Source organism: Alosa sapidissima, chromosome 8 (genome assembly GCF_018492685.1).
Source record: "Alosa sapidissima isolate fAloSap1 chromosome 8, fAloSap1.pri, whole genome shotgun sequence".
Lineage (NCBI taxonomy): Eukaryota > Metazoa > Chordata > Actinopteri > Clupeiformes > Clupeidae > Alosa > Alosa sapidissima.
The window spans coordinates 7767648-7788518 of NC_055964.1; the positions used below are offsets into that span (position 1 = coordinate 7767648).

Below are 20871 nucleotides of genomic sequence, written 5' to 3' on the forward strand. Positions count from 1 at the left end.
TCTCAAATGGCGTTTTGAGGTCCAGGTGATATTCCATGTGCTAGTATTATGCCACTGTCTGATTAGTTTATGTTAATCTGCACAATACCTTTATTCTATATTTGAGATCGCATTATTATGGCATACACTGATAAAATGTCCTTTTACCATATTACCACACACACACACACACACACACACACACACACACACACACACACACACAATCCCCTATCATGTTTATGTATGCATTATGCAGCAGCAACAGGGGCCGTTAAATGCTGTTCTAGCCGTGTTTATTATCGGAGAGGGTTCAGGAGGGCGAGGATTAGGAGGAGGAAGACCAAAGGGGGAGGTTGGTGCTTTCTGGCTGGATTCCCATGCGGCCCCTGGCATGCTTTGTTCCCCTGGGGCCCTGGCGTGGCCCCGGGCTGTGGAGCTTGTGAGCGTGCCCTACAGAGAGAGAGCGAGCGCAGGCACGATGAGATTATGCACCGCAAGGGCCCAGACTGCAGGGCCGCTGGCGTGCCACTGTTATCAGGTCGTGGGGAAATCACACTCATTACCCTGTGAGTGGAACCACATGCTAGCCTGGTTGTATTCTCTATGTTTTCTATTTTTTATTTTAGAATTATCCATGGATAAGACCTGAGTTCATATGATGCACTGCTGGTGCTGACCAAACTACATGTCTACATGAGGGAAGGCAGGAGGTTGTGTGTGTGTGTGTGTGTGTGTTGAGGGAAGTGTTCTCGAGATTATATTTGCACGGGCTCTAGATAACTGCTGAAAATGCATTCATATGGTGTCCCCTCTGAGGCTTTTTACAATGGTATGAAATACTTTTTGAGCACACCTGACCCTTGTCTAATGAAACCAATTATGAAAATGCACTTGTGTTTTCCTGTGTGAGTTATTAAAGTAAAATGTAGTGAAGCAATTAATGAAACAAGTAATACTGTGTGTGGCGTGTGGGTGTGCCTATGTGTGTGTGCGTGCGTGCATACAGTACATGTGTGTGTGTTCCTGTGTGTGTGCGTGGATGCATGTATGTGTGTGTTCCTGTGTGTGTGTGTACATGCATACATGTGTGTGTGTGTGTTCCTGTGTGTGTGTGTGTGAGTGTGTGTGTGTGTGTGTGTGCATGCATGTATGTCTGTGTTCCTGTGTGTGTGTGTATGTGTCTGTGTGTGTGCCTGCATGTGTGTGTGTGTGTGTGTGTGTGTGCATGCGTGTGTGTGTTCCTGTTTGTGTGAGTGTGTGTGTCTGTGTGTCCACATATGTGGTTACTTCATTCATTACAGTCAGAGGTGCCTGTCCATCACATTGAGATCATCTGTGGAAAAACCAACCCTGCTAATTCACTTCTTGACAAGCTAATACGTTCAAACAACCTTTAATTCAAGAGACGTTGGGCTTGTTATTTTTATCTGCTGTCAATCTGTTGGTTGAACACATCACTATTGCTCAGGAAATTCCTTTTTGTTGGTCTAGACATGAGGTTTAAAGGTGTAAATTGTATCAATATTTCTGTATGGTACTACTTTTCCACTGGATTTGAATGTAGAAGTTAATTTAATGTGTAATGGTTCACAGATGAGGCATGTTGGAGAGTCAAGCCTCTCATAAACAACTTGTCCCATGCCACTTGTGGCAGGCCAAAGACAGGAACAAGAATAGAACATTTATTTGAAATTATACATGCGAACTCAATGAGTTATGTGAAATCTGAAGTGCTTTTGTAGAACATGGTAAGGTCAGTGTTGTTTAAATTTTGCTTTAGGGTTAGGTTCAAACCTTGCACTGGGTCCCTCCAAGCTGGCCATATAAGCCAATGAATCATATACACCATGTATTGTAGTAAAAATGATTTCATACAAATGATTGTCTACTGTTGGTGTGTCTGCCATTGTAAGTCCATGTATGATGTACACATCTTGCTCTTCTGGTGCCTTCCATACCAGTGCCACTATGATGTATACCACCTTTATGTGACTTTAGATACACAAAAGCATAATTACGAATTCAAAAATCCACAATTCAAGCCACCATAACCGAATATTTTAGCATATTGTTATAGCATTTGCACTACCACCATGACACACACTCTCATAGAGCACCTTACCATGCATACTGAATCACAGGGTTAATCCCTGCCCTGTCACAGTAAGCGTCTCATAATACATCCTTTAGTACATTCATGTGGATTTTTTTAATTTCGTATCTTTTATTGTCCATATTATTCATGTGGATTTGTTATTTTGTTTATGTTGTACAGTATGTGTATGTTGTGTGTGATGTCTTTAAGCTACTGGGACCTTGAATTTCCCCATAGGGATCAATAAGCTATTTATCTATCTATTTAGCATTATGAAAGCATATAATTAGCATAATCTATTAACATTTCAGAACATGGAGCCCCAAATAGCTCATTGAGGACAAATGAAGATCTGATGGTCACCATAGAAATGTCTCCTCCCTTAAGAGTGAAATATGAGAAGGAAGTTCCACTGGTTTCAGAGCAATGTGGCTATCATTAGTGTCTGTCTGAGAGCCCTCATGCCAACAGCCGTGTTTTGTTTGGGGATCAGGGGTAACAGTAGCGGCAGGCCTGCTCAGTTGTTTGATGAGCCCTCATGGTACAAGACATCTGTCAACCATGACAAATATTTACCTCTGTGGCTCCACTGAAGCAGTGTCTGTGAGCTGGCCCCTTGTGAAAACATTCCTCCTCTCCAGAGTATATGATTCAAAACAAATAAATGAAATAAATGAATAATTTATGTATGGACTTTTTTTATGGAATTTTATGTATGGACTTTTTTTTTCTTCTTCTACTTCTTGATATTCCAGAGGTTGAAAAGCGAGTCGATGACAATCTAACAAGATGTTATCGAGGGCAAACGCGGGCCAGCCTTGACTGAAGCTGACGCTGCTATTGTTCGTTTATTAGCAGCTCGCTAGTGCGAGACCCTGGGTGTGGCCGCGTGTAGGCCGTGGGCTCACTCTCCAGCTCCAGCATTTCCTCCCAGTGAGTGAATGTGTCATGAGGGCAAGGAAAGGGCTGGGGGCCGGGGGTCGTTTGCTTTGGTCTGGCGCCAGTATAATGCAAACTGGGGTGGGAGTGAGTGGGGTGGGGGGGCAGGTGAGCATAACGAAAGAGAAACACGAGGATGAAGGAAAGAAGAGAGATGATCAGAAAGAGAGGAGCTGAGGGGGGAGAGAACTTTGAGTCCCTGAATGGATTCATTACCTCAGCAGCAGTCAAGGATCACCGCAGGGATGGTCTCAGCATCACTTTGTGCTCGCGCAGAGAGACCTGTGAGCTTGCATCCATCATCATAATAGCTTATCGACACCCACAATCTGAGTGAATTATGGCAGGCTATTTCAGAGTCAAGCAGAGTCTGAGCTGCAATAACAGTTTGTCAAAACGAACATGACAACTTAATAAAGCAAAACTACAGGGCCAGTGTGAAAGTCCCTAGGCTTGCCCATGACACCGTGAGTGACCGGAGCAGGGACTAGCTGGGGGGTGTGGACTAAATAAGGGGCCGAGGCAGGTTGTTGTTAATGGAGTGGAAAACAGGTATAATACAGGTACAATACTGCACGCAAAGGTCAGCTGGGTATGACGTGCACAGTCATCAGACCATAATTAAAATAACACAAACAAAAGAGGAACCTCATAAATGCACTCTGTGAGCTTGACATTGCCTATTAAACGGACGATTTAATTTTTCCCTTGTAGTATCATACCTACACTTGCATACTGCATGAATTTTGATGGACTGTGTAGAAAGTGTTATGATGGAAGAACAAGATTTAATCCACAGGTTTTGACACTGTTCCTCTGGCAGCAGGAGACTTAATAACTGGTAATTTTTCATGCTGGACAGGCCAGAGCTGGATTAGCGATTAAGATTTCAGTGGTCAGTGAGAAGCTTCTCGGAGGGATTACAGACCATAACAGATAGCTCAGACATTTAAGTTCCTGGCACAGGACAGCCACAGGAATGTTCTCAGGCAAACAAATCAACAGAGAAGAAAAGCTGCTGCTTGAAACGCGCCTGGACTGCCTGTGATCTGTCAAGTGCCACACCCAGACAAAACAACAAGCTCCTGGAGCAAATCCACCTGCCGCTCTGCTTTGACAATTAAAAAAAATATATGAAAATATATCCAATGACCTGGTTAGCTCTAATCAGATATGCCCTTCCTCAACAACTGGTACTAAAGTAATCTATGTGGCAGAGAGCCAGAATCGAAAGAATGAACGTAATGTTCAAGATTTGGAGATGGGGACTGTTACAGGAGTCGGTCAGTAAACACCTAATTCTTATTCCAGCAGTGTTCTCGATGGAAAGATAACCAGCTGGTGTCCTTCGCGCTTGTTTGTTGTGTTGCTACTGCAAAGGCTTTTTTTATTTGTTTTTTCGCGATGTGACTGCACAAACAATGGTCTCCTTGGTAAACACTTTAGGCTGCATGAGTAATGCATGTGTAATGCTTTACCCCAACAGGCACACATTCACAGGTATTTTGACATGCACGTTCTCCAGAGGGATCCTACGTGTGTGTGTGTGGGGGGGGGTCTGACCTTGACTCGTGAAACGGCAGTGTGTTTACACCACATGCAAGCACTCACCACGCCGCCACAGACATTACCTCTCACACTCCCCTGCAGTCCCATCTGACAGACCAAGAGAGAGAAAGAGAGAGAGGAGAAGGAATGGAAAAGAGAGAGAGAGAAAGACAGGAGGAAAGGAAAAGAGGGAGAGAGAGAGAGAGACAGGAAGAAAGGAACAGAGAGAGAGGGGGAGAGAGAGAGCAACATTCATTTTCCATGCTGCTGTCTGCACCGGAGCCCATCAGAGTCTGACATCAGAATCTGTCAAAGCCGCCGACTTGCACCTCCACCCATCTTACTCTCACTCTCTCCCCCCCCCTCCCCCCCTCTCCCACCTCTCCCACCTCTCCCCAAATCCCTCCCGTCACCTCCGATGACTGCTATTAATGAGCTGAGATGCAGACGGGCCCCTCAGATAGAACAGTGCGTAAACAGCATAAAGAGGGTGCAAAGAAAGTGTCTTTATTTAGCCGACACAGAGCTTCCTTTGAGCGGCCGAGCCGAGTCATGAGTGAGCTAACTGATTGACCAAAGAAAACTTTCCAGCCCTTTTTCGCCTCGGGCTCGTTTGGTTCGGCGCCGGCAGCGGGCATGGTGTACCAGCGGGAGGCATGCCCGCGCCCCTCCCCTCCGGTCACGGTGTGCCTGCCTGCACAGAGCCCGTCCAGAGAGGTGGGGTCGACTAGGTGCCACCCAGACCCCCCTTTACCCCTAAGTTTGAGCTGAAGTTCTTCAGGTCAGAACTATGAAACGAGCTCGCCAGACCCAATTACACTGCAATTATGGAGTAATTCCACTACCACTCCAGCCAGATTGTCCATAATGCTCGTACTTATGGGCATTGTAAGAGGCATGGGTTATAAATAGTAGTCTCTGTGGAGAGCCAAGCATCTTGTAAGGGAGCAAGTGAGGTAGCTCTGCCAGGTGACTGGCTGGGTGACTGGGTGACTGAAGTGGGTGGTGGCACAGGCCCGGGACCCAGCGGCACTGATCTGCTGCACAGAAAGGCATCTGTGCTGAAACTGTATCCACTATACGGGTCAGACTGCCACTGCCACAAACTGCCACAATCACGTGTTGTGTGTGTGAAAGAGAGAGAGAGAGAGAGAGTGTGTGTGGTTGTGTGCCCTTTCTAACTGCCCAATAGAGATTAGCTCTCTCTCCTTTGCTATGGTGGTCCTTTAATCTCTCTTTCTTTCTGTGTGTTTGAGTGACACACACACACACACACACACACATACACTTTAATGGTTTATGTTACCCTTCGTCAGACTCCATCCTCCATGTGTGTTTTAAACCTCTATTCACGCTCTCTCTGCCATGTGTGTGTTTCAAACCTGTATCTGTGCATTCCTCTTCTATTACTCACTGTTATGTGTGTAAACACATATGATACAATACTGAGCTGGGATTTCCTGTCTTAGCACAGGATAGCAAACAGTCCTTTTAACATGGCTATTCAGAGATTATCACATCCAACATCACCACTGAAAAATTGTTCCATCACTAACAAGTGAATGGACCCCTAACACCAATGAAAAGGCCAGTGTTCTCATGATCTTAGATAAAACAGACAAGCTGGGGTTTCTAAATATGTAGGCCTATGTAAAAAATAAATGAAAGTATTTGCTATGATAATTATTATGCATTGCGCTATAACCGTGATGTATTTCCTGGTTGGTTGATAATGATATAATAATGATATAGATTATCTGAATATTTCTAGACATTATCCTATAATGCTGAATTTTTATGTCCTTATGTCCCTTTTCAACACATTAGAGATGACTCTTTTTTGATCTTGATACATACACTACCGGCCAAAAGTTTTGAAACACTTAGTTAGTATGTAGTAAGCAAAAACTTCCCGTACAACATGTATTGGAATTCCTTCGGGACTGTACACACCGCCGCCGACTTGAGCTTCCAAAGATTCAGGAAGTCATTCATTTTCAATGGAAGCAGCAAAAAAGAAGCGGCAATTCAGTTGACGTCGCGTTTTGGGCGTCTTGAGCGACTTGAACGTCAAGCAAAAAGTTGAAAGTAAGTCAACTTTATGGTAATGAGCTATGATGCGTTTCAGCGACCAACGACCAGCAACCAATCTGAATAGACGGCCTTTAAATAAAGTAGTAAGCTAGAACATGATCGAACGTAGAATCCTGTCACGTCAGAGCGGCCAGAGCGGCCAAAGCGGCCAAAGCTTCCCTGTATTTTTTTGACAAGCGTCCTTGACAGGGCGACCCGAGCTTCTTTGGAAGCTCAAGTCGGCGGCATTGTGTATGTACAGTTAAGGTTGAAGGTTGAGGCTTGGTTGAGGGTTAAGTCTTCAATTTTAAGTTTTGCTCTACAATGTAACAATAGTAAAAAAAATAAAGCCATAAAAGAGTAGGTGTTTCAAAACTTTTGACTGGTAGGGTACCTTCTTCCCCTCCTCAGTGGCCTGGAGAGGAGCCGTAATGGCGTCTGAGCGCTCTTATCGCAGCCTGAGGAGGAGCCGTAATGGCGTCCGCGCATGTGCGCTGAGGCCCAGCTGCTGGGCCGGGGCTCCAAACACTCTTATCTCAGCCTGTGCTGAGCTTGATTAGCGGGATGTCAAAGCCACGCAACTACGGCCCCGAGTCCCTTTCCACGGTCCCCTCTGGTGGCTTAACTGTCCCATGTTTGCCTATAGCATGTTATAGGCAACTGTGCAACTGTCCCATGTTTTTTCTTTGTTTTACAGGTAAGCACAGTTGCCTATAGCATTGATGATGATGATGACGTGTTTTTGTGCTAAGCAGATATGCATTTAAAGATTTTTGAGTTATATCCATGTAATGAATTTGAGAACAAGATCAAGATCTATGTGCATTCCACATCTGAATTGTTGACAAAATTACACCCCCCCCCCCCCCCCCCCCCCAACCCCCCCTTTTGGCTTTCAGACTTTACCTCAATATGGGTGGCAAATGCCTTTCAGCCTTTGAAATTACACTTTAATGCGCTTAGTTAATGAACTAGGCTGCAATGACTTTTTGAAGCACTAATGAGCACTAATATCTAATTAAGTCAAGGCATACAGCCTGAAAATGGGCTTTTCAGAATACTACTTACAGTACTGATGATCAAAATGCTCATGATTAAAGTCATACTTTATACATATATTTGTTTATGGCTGCTAATAAAATGCAGTAATGCAGACAGAATTGAACTTCTTTTTTAATCTGCATTAGTGTTTTGTCAATGTAAGTTATGCAGATGGTGTGGTGTTATGCCCCAGGTGATTCCAGCATGTGGCGAAGAAATTGGAATGGAATAGAAAGTGGCTCTGTGGTAAATGGCACATGGCACGAGTCTGCATATGGAGTTCCTTCTGCATTATTTGGGCTTTAGGGGAGCTTATGTGTCAACTTTATCGTAACTGCCAGTTACGAGCCGAGCTGTCTTATCACATGCCCTGCAGCTGCCAATAAATCCCTTCCATTTTGGTTCCTCATTTCGTTTTGTTAGCACTTTCCCTTCTCTGCCCCAAGGCTACTGGTCCAAATAGACTTCCCAACTAAAGTAATGATAACTAATTAACTAATAACTAATTAGATCCTAATTTGTGAACCTCAATGAATGAAAACAGCATGCGGTAGTTATGCAGAGGGAGGAGAGACCAGCAGTATTGACCATAATACAACTGAAAACAAGCCTGTTTTAGAAGAAGTCCTTGGAATGATACATAGAAATAGTGATGCATACCGAAAGGAACATCTTTTTGAACAAATGAACAGTAATCTAATTCATGCGATCAAAACTGTATGTGATATGATATCCATCACAAATGGATATTCTCTGATATGTTGTTTATTTTATTTTATTTATTTATGTTTTAGTTTTTTTGCGGTTGCTAACCTGTTGGTCCTGGACTGTGCCAAGTCCCGGACTTGACCTCCCACATTTGTTTTGTTTGAGTGCCCTTTTATGGCCTGCATTTATGCAGCTGTAATTATCTTTGCCCTTAGCCTATCGCTGGCCCATCAAAACAACATCAGACTCAGTCTAATTGTGGTGCAAAGGGCCTTCATCATCACTGTTGTTAGTTATCCTACTCTCTCTCTCTCTCTCTCTCTCTCTCTCTCTCTCTCTCTCTCTCTCTCTCTCACAGGATTTACACACACAACCCATAACTACTCTGTGTGCTTGTCAGGAAACAGCACATCAAGGATTGTTCCTGTCCGGCATTCCTTTCTCAGGGACATGAAACAGACCATTCCAATCTATGTAAACATTGCACGTTTGTTGAATCATCATACGTTTTGCGTACTACAGTGCATCTATCTACATGCAGTGGTGATGGTGTTTATATCCGTTTTTTTTATCTCTATTCACTTATTCACACTATCATAATTTACTTCTTTATTACCCTTATCTCTGACCGACGTGAGTATCTTCATTTACCATAAGTGGATGGACTCTGAAATGCTGAGAGGCAGGCTAAATGTATATGCTGTGATTACGATAACTGATGTCCTTGTACCTTAGCAGAGTGTGGAGACATCAGACACACACATAAGGAAGACAGTGATGATGAATAACTGTCTGATAGCCTCAGGATGATGCCCCATGGCCCATTACCCCAGCCTCCTTTGGGAGCACTTTGTCTCTGTCAGCGAGAGTGGTTTTAAACTGAGGAAATGGAACTGATCTCAGATCGGCCGTTTTCCCATCTCTGCAGCCACAGCATGGGGTGAGACTGTGAGGTCTGACTCAGCAAGCATCCAATTCGACTCATTTGCTGGAAGGACGCAGTTTGTGTTCGAGAAAACACATGAACAGGGGAAGAAATAAGTGTGTGTGTGTGAATGTGTATGAGGACAGAGAGATAGAGAGAGAGACAGAGAGAGAGAGAGAGAGAGAGAGAGAGACAGAGAGAGAGAGCAAAGGCAGGCCAAAGAGACCAAAAAGCACCATGGGAAAGGTCTATAGAGCTAAGACTGGGGTGAACCTGGAAAGATAACATGCTGTAACAGGTTAAGATTCAGGGAGTAACCAATGAGGTCATACAGTGAGATGAGACAGGCCCCTAAAGAGACCCCTGACACACATGTGTGTGTGTGTGTGTGCGCACGTGTGTGTACTGTATGTGTGTGTGTGTGTGTGTGTGTGTGCGTATCTAGGCCATGAGTGTTTATGTGCGTGGGTGTGTCGTGTGTTTCAGTCTGGCCAGGAGGAGTGTCTGAGCCACAGCACTCCTGTGTACGGCCGTATGTGATGTCACTGCCTCTACGGTGTGTCCCCACCTTTGCAGCGCTGCCCACGGAGACCTTCCAGGGACCGAGGGGTTGGCGCCAGGCCTGGCATGCCGTTTTAAGCCCGAGAGAGAGGGCCTGATGGCATGGCAGATAACGCCGCGGAGGGTGGAGACACGCAGGAGGTGGAGGGCAGGGATGAGAGGGCAGACATGCTCTGTTGTTTCAACACCCGGTTTGCTGGAGGCCAGGGAGCATGTTGTAGGGGCCAATCTCAGAGTTGCTCCTGGCCCATGCCCCATGATGTTTACCTGCCCAGAAACAGAATCTGGCCCTGCCGGTTCACGCTTGACTGGAGAAGAAGACTGGTGAAAGAGAGAGAGAGAAAGACAAAGAGAGACAGAGAGAGAGATGAAGTGACGAAAGAATTTAAATAGAAAGTTGGGGAGGTTCCAAGGATAGCCAGTTCAAAACCTTTCTAAGAGACTGAGATGGGTTCATGGGTTTTCAACCAGAGGGAACGGATTGAAAGTACGAGGAGATACAGAGAGGGACAGAGAGGGAGAGAGAGAGAATAAAAGAGGGAGAGGGACAGAGAGAGAGAGAGAGAGAATGAAAAAGAGAGACAGAGTCAGAGAGGGAAAGAAAGAGATAGATAGCATCTCCCAACATGCATCACTTAGTTTCACAACATAACTCAAATTTCTACTGGTGGATGAAGGCACCCAGCGAGCACAGACCTGTTTCTTTGATTTCAAAAATAGAACAGCAGTTTCCCTCTCACTGTAACTCCCCTCCCATTGCTACCCTGACCCATGGCTCTGTCTCTGTCTTTCTTCATGTCTCTTTCACTTTCAATGCATGTCTGTTTTTCATTCTTTCTTTTCTGTTCCCTCTGTGAATTCCTGCCTATTCCTGCCTTTATGTTGCAAACCTAAAGATCTCCACTGCTCCCCTCCTCCACCACCACCACCACCAAGACCCATCCGCCACGCCCCAGCGCAGGCGCTACAATACGCCACCTTCTCTGGCTCGCAGGTTAATGGGAGCAGTAATGACTCTGTCATCTGACCTCTTGTCACATTCTCACTTCCCTGATGTCCCCGCAAACCCTCCTCTCCCACCAGGCCTCTTTGCTCCTCCATCGGCCAGGCAAACAGGATGTGACCCGTCGTCTGGTAACCTCCCCCCGCCCCCATGATCGCCCTGTTCCATCTTACGTGACGCACGTACCGTCACCCCAGGGCCAGCTCAAAGCAGGTCTCTGCGGCTCAGACCCTGAAGCGGTTCGGCGGCTAGAATTACCCAGCAGGCATTAGCTTGGAGAGCGCTTTATGGCAGTGAGGTGGTAATTCAATTACATGTTATTGAGCTGCTCATGACCGCTGTATAATTGAGGCCTTATCAGCAGGGCCCTAATGCATATCAGCTCAGTACCACTGACTAGCGCCGTGGTTTTGGGGGTCTCTGACGAAAAACCTCCAGCGGGTTGGTGTCTGGCAATGATTTGGGCAAAGTGATCAGGCTTGACCTCTGTGTCAAGTGCAGCCATTAGCTGAGGCTTCCCACTTGAAGTGCATCTTTAGAATATCAAATTTTTCACATGATACAAAGCAACGTGATTGGGCAAATGTTGCATGCCTTTGTAAAGGTTCATTCAGCACCATCCTTTATGGATAACATTATTACAATACCTTAGATCTAAGCCTTATCAAACATGTATTTGTTCTTGTAAAACAAATTCAGGTGTAGACTAATATTTCTTATTTCTCTTTTGTCAAATAGCAAATTGCTCCTCATTGTCCTTTTTCTGTCATGTTGGTGTCAAAACAAAAATTATTTGTTGAACCGGCAGGGCCAGATTCTGTTTCTGGGCAGGTAAACATCATGGGGCATGGGCCAGGAGCAACTCTGAGATTGGCCCCTACAACATGATCCCTGGCCCCCAGCAAACCGGGTGTTGAAACATTAGAGCATGACTGTCCTCTCATCCCTGCCCTCTAGTCCGGTGTTATCAGCCAAATCCACAAGGGAGGCCCAGAGAGAGAGAGAGAGAGAGACATGATTCTGTGGGTTTTCTCAGAGTGGGGGCTAGGGAGGGAATGCAACATTAACATGCCACTGGAAGTCCAAGCCATAAACCGTTCCAGCTAATCAATATGTTGCCTTTGGAGCACCAAAGGGAGGATTGTCATTTCAGCTGCAGAGCCAAACAACTCTGGAAAAGTCTGACATGTATTTTGTTAATGTAATAGATTGTTGTAATATTTTAGACTTATTACCAGTTTAAACCTGCAGGATACTGTTACTGTTTTTTTTTTGTATTACATAATGGCCCTCCTTTATTCCTTTTGAGTCATCAGGAAAAGTGCTAACATCATATTTAGGCGAGGGAGTTCACCTTGTCTTTGTGTGGTGCTGAAGAGACTGTCTATGTTGTGTTATTTATACTAATGAGCTATGCATGATATATGGTAAGAAGGCAAAAGTGTCAAAATGAATCAAAATAATGTATGCCATATCAATTGACATGCACTTTAGCAAACAAGAGAAACAAAGGCCTGTTATCTTGTATACATATGTAGATGATTTATTCACCTGAATAAACATGGAGCAGAGTATGCCAATTGATGACTAACGCCGTGTTACTGCAAATGAATTCTTTCAGTTTTAAATCAAATTAAAATGTAAGTTTTTCAAGGAGTTCTGCAGCAGTAAAGACCAAATAAATAGGCCAACAGCTAAACATGTGACAGGCCGATTTATCAAGGTCAGTTAGGCTTGATCTTCGAGGCATTAAATTGCATCAATGTCTTAAGGACGCACAGTGCTCTCTCTCTTTCTCTCTCTCTCTCTCTCTCTCTCTCTCCTCTCTTTCTCTTTTTCTTCTTGCCCTTCCTCCAGCTTGGTGAGCAGTGCATGATGGGCAAACTGCCCAGTCCCCTTTTTCGTTTCCTGGCATGATTCTCATTTCCCAGTGCGGCACCAGTCCATCTGATAGATGACAGATTTCGCCCGAGGTTACAAGGGAGCCCGTCCCTTTAAATACCCATTTTCTTAATGACGCCAAATGGCGCAGCAGAATTGAATGGGCTCGCCGGAGCCAAGGGGAAGTTGTTCACGGAGATATGAGAGCAATTGCCGCCGACCCTGTTAGTCGGGCCCCCTTTGCACTTATCAGGCTGCCTCTCTCTCAGCCTCAGTGGCTGAAAAGGTCCGAGGCTTTTGTTTTGTTCCCCCAAGCCATGAAGACGAAGTGCAAAGTCGGGAGGGGTTGTTTACATCTTCATCAGTTCACTATTCATGTGTTTCTATCTCTTTCTCCATCTTGCCAGGCTTGAAAAAGTGATTGTTATTCTCTAACTTTCTCTAGCATTGTGTGCATTTTTCTTACCGTGTCATATTTTTTGAGTGAGACCACACCGGCTTTCTGAGTGCCTGTAGTCAATCGGTTCCATTCTTGGCCATAAAAAGGCCCTAAAGGGTAGCTCTATTACTGTAAAGCCAGACTGATGCCTTGAAACCTGATGCATTTCAAGTCATTTTGCACTTTCCACGCTTCACTTTCAAGTGGAGGATTCCTGGCTCTTGAATTAGCTCCTTTTAAATAGGAGCTGTCTGATGGGGTTTATTTTTAAACCCTGCCATATGAACGAGATGAGAGCAGCATCGAGGTCTTTGAGCAGCCGCACACTTATTGCGTCTGAGACATGGCTTACTTATGTAGGGGTCGGAGTTCACCTGTAATGGGAGGACTCGGAGGAGTCGCTCCAAGTCGTGCTATCGCGGCGGCCGAGTGCTGGAGCAATATGGAGAGTGTCGGTCCGTGCCTCCCCCTCTTGGCGACTCGGCCCGCGCTGGCACCGAGGCTTCCGCAGCCCTCCGAGCTCATCCATCATCTGGACATGCAGACAGGGCCTGTGCCGACGATCCATAGGATTTGTTCACTCTTTCTGACATTCGGACTGGACTGTGTGTGATTTGTGTGTGTGTGTGTGTGTGTGTGTGTCTCTGTATATGTGTGTGTGTGTGTCTCTGTGCGTTTCCACATGATTTGTGTTAGTGTGTGCTAGCGTGTTGTCTATACGTGGGTGTGTCTGTGAATTCACTGCCCGGTATGCATGCATCAGGGAGCACTGGTCAGTTTCAATACAGAGCTGGTTTTGCAATGAGTGGGAGAGGACGACTGCATGTGCGGAGCTGGAGAACCCCTGGAGAAGGCGAGCTGACAAAGTGAAAACAAATATTTGTCCGCCAGATGCGTTTTTTCCATGCTTGGTCAGTGGTCAGGCCCAATGCCTGCCAGGCCACAGATGAGAGAGAAATCAAGAAGCCAACAAAGTGAATGGTGTCTTAGACATGTACACAGCGTGTGTGTGTGTGTGTGTGTGTGTGAGTGTGTGTGTCTGTGAGTGTGTGTGTATGTGTGTGTGTGTGCGCACTTCTGTCCATATGTGTGTACGTGTGTGTGTGTGTGTATGTGTACGTGTGTGTGTGTGTGTGTGTGTGTGCGTGTATGTGATTGAGTGTGTGTGTGTGTGTGTGTGTGTGTGTGTGTGTGTGTATGTGTATGTGCGTGTGTGTGTGTGTGTGTGTATGTGTGCATGTGTGTGTGCGTGTGCGTGTGTGTGTGTGCGTGTATGTGATTGAGAGTGTGTGTGTGTGTGTGTGTGTGTGTGTGTGTGTGTGTGTGTGTGTGTGTGTGTGTGTGTGTGTGTGTGTGTGTGAATAGTCATGTGAGAAAGCAACGTGAAAAGGCTGAGTGAAAAGGCTCAGCTCCAGTTTCCATTGTGGGCACCCACAGCCAGCACCACCCACCAAGAATTAGATTGTGGTGTCCACATCGGCATTATCTGATTACCCCGTGCCTTTGTGAAGAGCCACTTACTTTCATTGAGGCCCAGAAGTCATAAACACATCCTCCTTGCTGAGAGCAAGGAAAGCTGAGGCTCAGCTACCGTAAGACACAAAAGAGGTGCTAAGAGCCAGTGGACGCCTTTGAGGAAAACCGTAACCACAGAAACAGCCCACTTCCAGGGCGAAGCTGAGAGACGATGTGGAGCCCACCGCAAAAGCCGTTTTGAAAAATAGTCTTATGTTTTTGTTTTTTTATAGCCACTGGTCCAACACAGGGTACTGTGTGGGTGTGAGAGACAGCAGACTGGTGGCTACTGTCTCCTCTGGGCTTTAGTAGGCTTTTTGATGGAGAGAGCCAGGGAACGGTCCAGCTCGTGCTTGATAGCCACCATTTCAATCAGCGTGCACATAGCACCTTCAGAACCACTTGTTGAGAACCGAAGAGAGAACATTAATAACAGAGAGAGAGAGAGAGTATCAGGTTTCTTTCGAGGAAAAATAGGGTTGTTTTTTTTTGCTCCTTGTTTTTGTTCCTCGGCAGCTTGAGGGCTGAGGATTGTCTTCCCGTCTTCAATGAAAGAACCTCTTTTGATCCATCGTCATGATGATTAGGTCGATTTTCATTCAAAATACTTTTTTTTTCACAAATATTTTTTTCATTTTAGCAGACTTTCAAAGAAAGAAAACCATGGTTTTATTATATTTATTTTGTCAAGAAAGCACAATATCAACCAGCTGACAAATGTATTTTAAAAAAATGTATTGTATTGCACTTTTATAAAATGTGATATAAACTAACTTGCTTTGTTTATCAGCGAGACATCAGTTCAATCAGTAAAGTACACCTAATTGATTACCTACATTTCTCCTTAGCGGTGGGAGTGGGTGATTTCTGGAGCTGACAGCGAAGCTCTGATATATGAACTGACTCTGGCCAAAGGAAATAGACAAGTGTCTTCAGCGTTCAGAGGTCTGTTATTTGAGCTTTTTGGAGAATGTCCAGCCCTTTCAAGCAGACAGACAATATGGCTACTGTATATTTCTTTTGACATGATGAGATGATTCAGGCCACCCGCTCTACAGCAACAGACACTAACCAAAATGTCTCGCCTATCATTTTGTTCTTTTTGGAAAGGACAGGTCTTTTGTTGGCCCATTCTTGCCTTCTCAAATCAGAATACGTTTTCTCTGTGCCTGCGCTTGTCAGCAATTGTTTGTGGCCAAGTGGTGAAATAAGGAACCATTTAACACTGATTTCTTTTTTTTTTTTACCAGTGTTTCCTTCTGGCAGGACACTGTGTTTTTTCAGGGTTGGCACTTGTGAAATGATTGCAAGGGCCTTTGCTATTTTAGGGCAGTCTTTGTTATCAGTCTCCCCTCTCCGAGTGTCTTGTAATTGACCGGCCTATCTGTAAGGGATCTCGGTGTGGATTCCTCTTCTATCAGTCCCAGTGATCCCACTTCCTCCGCTTGGAAACACAATTTGCTGCGCTTGGAAATCACTGTGTTCGCCACTCATCGCCACCCCCTCCCCTTTCCCGGACTTTCACATGTTTCAGAGAACACCCTTCCTTCTTCCTGCCTGGCTGAGAGGGACCTTGAAGGGGACCCCTACTTCTGACGGAAAACCCATTCCATCACATTACAGACAGCTAATACAATTGTACCTGTCTGTGTGCTTCCCCTTCATGAATCTGCACCCCACATCAAATCAAGTCTAGGGATTTGTCTGTGATGTATAGCTCGTCCCATGAAACGGGACTCGTCTTCTCTGTCATCTGCCTTGCATTACTCATCCAGGACGAGGCAGGCAGTCTGTCTTGTCACTTCGCGCTGACTTTGGGCTGACTTTACCTTGACTCCCCTGACACTACGGCCGTCTGCTGACATTGCCATTTTTCACATTCCTCCCCAAGTGTGCGACACACGGGCTGATCACCGTGGAGATTGGCACTCAGCTCTCACGCACTGCCAGGCTCCACCCACTCCACTTATATAATGCTGCCGATTGCAGTTAATGGGGGTCACACATGCCTTTTCAAAGTCTTATGCTTACGTTAAATATACGTTACGTTAAATGCTCTAGATGTATCTTCTGACTACTTTACTTTTCCCATTAATGAAAAACAAACTTTTTTCCTCCTTACATGACATGACCAAGAGAGTGCTCCGTACCTGGTGGAAAGCAAGTTTTCCTCTTTTCCCTGAAGGCATCTCTCCTGCAGCAGCACCTCTATATGATGATGGTGGCATTACATTCATCATCATCTGTTTCTTGTCACATCCCACATTTCAGGAGCTTACCTCTTTCAGAGCAGGCCAATCTCGCTTTATCCAGCCATCGATCATATCGCTCCAACTTGTGTCAATATTAAAAGGATTCGCCGTGGATCATACACACTCTGGTGCTTTAGCTTCTTTCCCCAACAGCCATCATTAACGTCCAGCAGGTGTTGTCACTCAAGCTGTGCAAATTAGAGTTTCCAGATCCCTGTACTGTGCTGAACCAGGGGGAAATTCCAGGCCTTGTATGCTTGCATGGTTGGAGGAGCTGGGGTGGCATATGTCTGTGGCTGTGTAAACTTGGCAGGTATATCTCGGTCCAGTCTGGGCAGCAGGTAGGGGAGGCCAGATGGCTGTCTCACAGCTGACCAGGCTTTGAGCAGCCGGTGAGGAAACAGCACCTCAGTAATTACAGCAGGAACGTGCTTGTTCTCCACCGGCTCTGGCTGGCAGACGGACAGGAGGGTGTGCAGTGTGGGAGAGACAGAGGAGGTTGTGCCAGAGGGAATGGAACATCAGGGCTGATACCAAAGGGAAGTGGCTTGTGTAGCCAATCACAGGTAGTTTTGTGGTAGGGTTTGAATAGAACTAAAAATTACAGGGGTAGGCGATGCACGTGTACATACATATCTAAAACATATCAGTCTCCCCTCTCCGGTTTCCCGTACATGACACTAAGAAAACTGTAGAAAACCTCCATTGAAAAAAGCTTTTAGTCTATAGGACTAAGCTTAATCCATGAATGGTAAACTAGCCTGTAGTCATACAATCAAATAAACACACTACATTTAGGAACATTAAAAAGACAACTTCATCTAGACTGTCAGGGTCTTAAGCATTAATAATAGCAGGTGGCAATATGTACGTGATTCGTGTGATACACCTCATGCTCATGGCAGCAGTGATAACAACAAGATACCAGGTTTGGGAATGTGAAAATGTCATTCTACTGTCATGAAATATAAATAACTCCTGATTGCATACAACCTTGAGACTAAAGCTTTCTTTGCCTTGGGCGTTGAGCGCTTCGTACATTATCTTTCATTTGTCACATCATTCTAAACGACGAATGATGATCATAAATTAGCCCTCTCATATTTGCCATCACCTCATCATTAATCATAGCTTTAGAGAAGACAGATCCTTTTGTTTTCAATACCCTGCGCTGTCATTAGTGTCCAATTCTCTCGACCACTCACCCACCCACCCACCTGTGCAACATAATGCCATGCGGTTAAACCAAGGCATGTGGGTTTCCAATGGCTTTGAGAAATATGTACAGTACGTCCATCGTGATGTCCGAGGCCTTTATATAGTGGTGGAGGATATCTGAGAGGATGGAGAGTCATTGGGCAGCCACGGAGGTGAAAGCACCCGTCTTGCACACGGGCCAGCTGTCTGTGGGTGTTGAGTGGGGGTGGTGGTGACAATGGTATCCCGATTTGGATTGTGGTCAGTGTTATGTGTTTGTGTCTTCTGAAGAACCAATTATACCATCTCATTCTTTCATTATTTTTTCTTCTTTGTCTTTTTCCCCCTTCATTAATTAAATGATTGATTGATTCATTCATTCATTTATTCAGCCTATTGATTCACTCACCTATTCTCTCTCTCTCTCTCGTAATTGGTTAATTGATTGATTCATTCATTAATTCATTCAGCCTATTGATTCACTCACCTATTCTCTCTCTCTCTCTCTCTCTCTCGTAATTGGTTAATTGATTGATTCATTCATTCATTCATTCAGCCTATTGATTCACTCACCTATTCTCTCTCTCTCTCGTAATTGGTTAATTGATTGATTGATTCATTCATTCATTCAGCCTATTGATTCACTCACCTATTCTCTCTCTCTCTCTCTCGTAATTGGTTAATTGATTGATTGATTCATTCATTCATTCAGCCTATTGATTCACTCACCTATTCTCTCTCTGTCTCTCTCTCTCTCTGAGGCCTACTCAAAGGGATAGGCAGTCTGCAGGCTGTGCATATGTGTTGGACGATGGTATCAGCCCACTGTGGGATGCACTCTGTCTCATGTCAAATATGGTCTCGGTAAGCCTCCTGTCATGCCTTACAGCATTCACCTGCATTTAACCTACAGTACACACACTCTCATACCCACATGCACATGTGAGCCTGCATGTACAAGAATGGGCACGCAATCACACACACACACATCCACACACACACACACACGCACGCACGCACGCACATACACAAACACACAGATATGCAGCAGTCTTTCTGGCTAATGGTTACTGTCAGGTCGTGTTTGAAGTAAGATTATTGCAGGTAAGGATTATCCTTGATAAGAGTCAACATATCACTGTAAACGTGTGTTAGTCAAAAGACATGGGTTCAACATACACAATGTTCATGCCATAGTGTAGCTGTCACTGCATGCTATACTCGACCACAGCGACTAAGAATCATGACGCTGTTTCAGATTCTTTTTTGTTTGTTTCATAGCAGTAGCTTCCCTCCTGGTAGGGGACATTTGCCGCCTTGCTCTGGAGAACCAATGGAACGGCCTTGTACAGCCGCAGACCCTAGAACCGATCTAGCGCTGATCACAGACAGAACCAGTTCTGATCCATTCCAGAACTTTCCCAAAATTGGCTCAGTATTTGGGCCAGCTGTGTGAGCTTATCCCTTTTGGCTATTACACAACGGCTAAACAAACAGCGTGCCAGTGACTCTCACCGAAATTATCAGCCATGGCAGAGATACAGGCTGTTTTCACTGGAGAAGACAATGGGAACAGGGTGGAAGTGGATGTGGGGTTGGAGTTTTTTTGACTGGATATGGCCATTGTGCACACGGACGTAGGGTGATTTATGGCACAGGCCCGCCCACGTGGTGCCACGGCCAATGATATTGTGTGGGAAATCACTTCCAGCCAATCCGAGGCTTCTATATCATTGTGTTCTCTCTGTAAAAAGTCCCCATTCCTCTTGGGACTCGAAGGTATGTTTTCAAAGAGGAGGAAATGAGCGTTTTATTTATTAAATCCTATACATTTATTTATAATGCCCTCTCTTTACTGATTTATTTTAGGCTTTTGGCAGTGCTGCCTATGTGCATTGTTTGCTAGAACATAAAAGATATGTATGTAAAGAACTCCACTGTAGCATTCCTTGCTGTTTTCTCAGGCCCTGGCTCTGTCGTCAAGGCCCCCACCAGCCCGTGTTGGGGTCCCAAGGGCACAGCTTCCCTTCACAGCAAACCGCAAAGATCTCTCCCTCTCATTTAGTCTCTCTCTCTCTCTCTCTCTCTCTCTCTCTCTCTCTCTCTCTCTCTCTCTCAGTGCACCATCAAAACCAAACTCAAAGCTTGGCAATTAACCTCTAAAGCAACTATCATTTGTCACAACTGCGCAGCTTCTTATCAAAGGCTGACCTGCCTCACAGCATGAAGCTTTAACAGTTCAGTGACATAACTTGAGGCCTTTTCACCTAATTAATTTGCATTCACTTTTCACACTCCACTCCATCTGACCTACCTGTCATAACAGGATGCCACTGATCCTTAGTGATACTACATGCCATTTGTCATAGATTATGTCTAATCTTCAAGTCTGAGCCTATGTGATGGTATGCGCCCTCATCAGCTCAGTGTTGGACACCTGGTCATGGCTATTCTTAAAGGTGCAGTCAGCGATTGTGCAGGAAGTTGTGTTTGTTTATGTTTATATTTCAATTTATTAGCAGAGGCAGACGCAGATTTAGCTCACCCCTCCCTTCGGTATTCCCGGAGAAACACAGGGTTTCATTTTTGTTTGGGGAACCGGCTGCCTCCACTTCGTTTGTTTCCAGTTTTTGGAGCATGGGCTGCCTACAGAGACTGTTTTTTTTAACAATGTACTCACGGAGTGGGCAGCTACCAGGTCATGAGGAGATG

The 20871-nt window shown here is 45.2% G+C and overlaps 1 long non-coding RNA gene across 2 annotated transcripts; it reads left to right on the top strand.

Annotated features, from left to right (window-relative positions):
• Positions 1 to 7313: 7313 nt before the first annotated feature.
• LOC121716021 lies at positions 7314 to 20060 on the top strand. Of its 2 annotated transcripts, none has more exons than XR_006033733.1 (3): positions 7314 to 7334; positions 18933 to 19023; positions 19441 to 20060. It is a non-coding gene; the product is annotated as an uncharacterized LOC121716021 (long non-coding RNA). The 2 variants fall into 2 exon arrangements; XR_006033732.1 differs by having other exon boundaries at positions 7315 to 7334; positions 18921 to 19023.
• Positions 20061 to 20871: the final 811 nt, after the last annotated feature.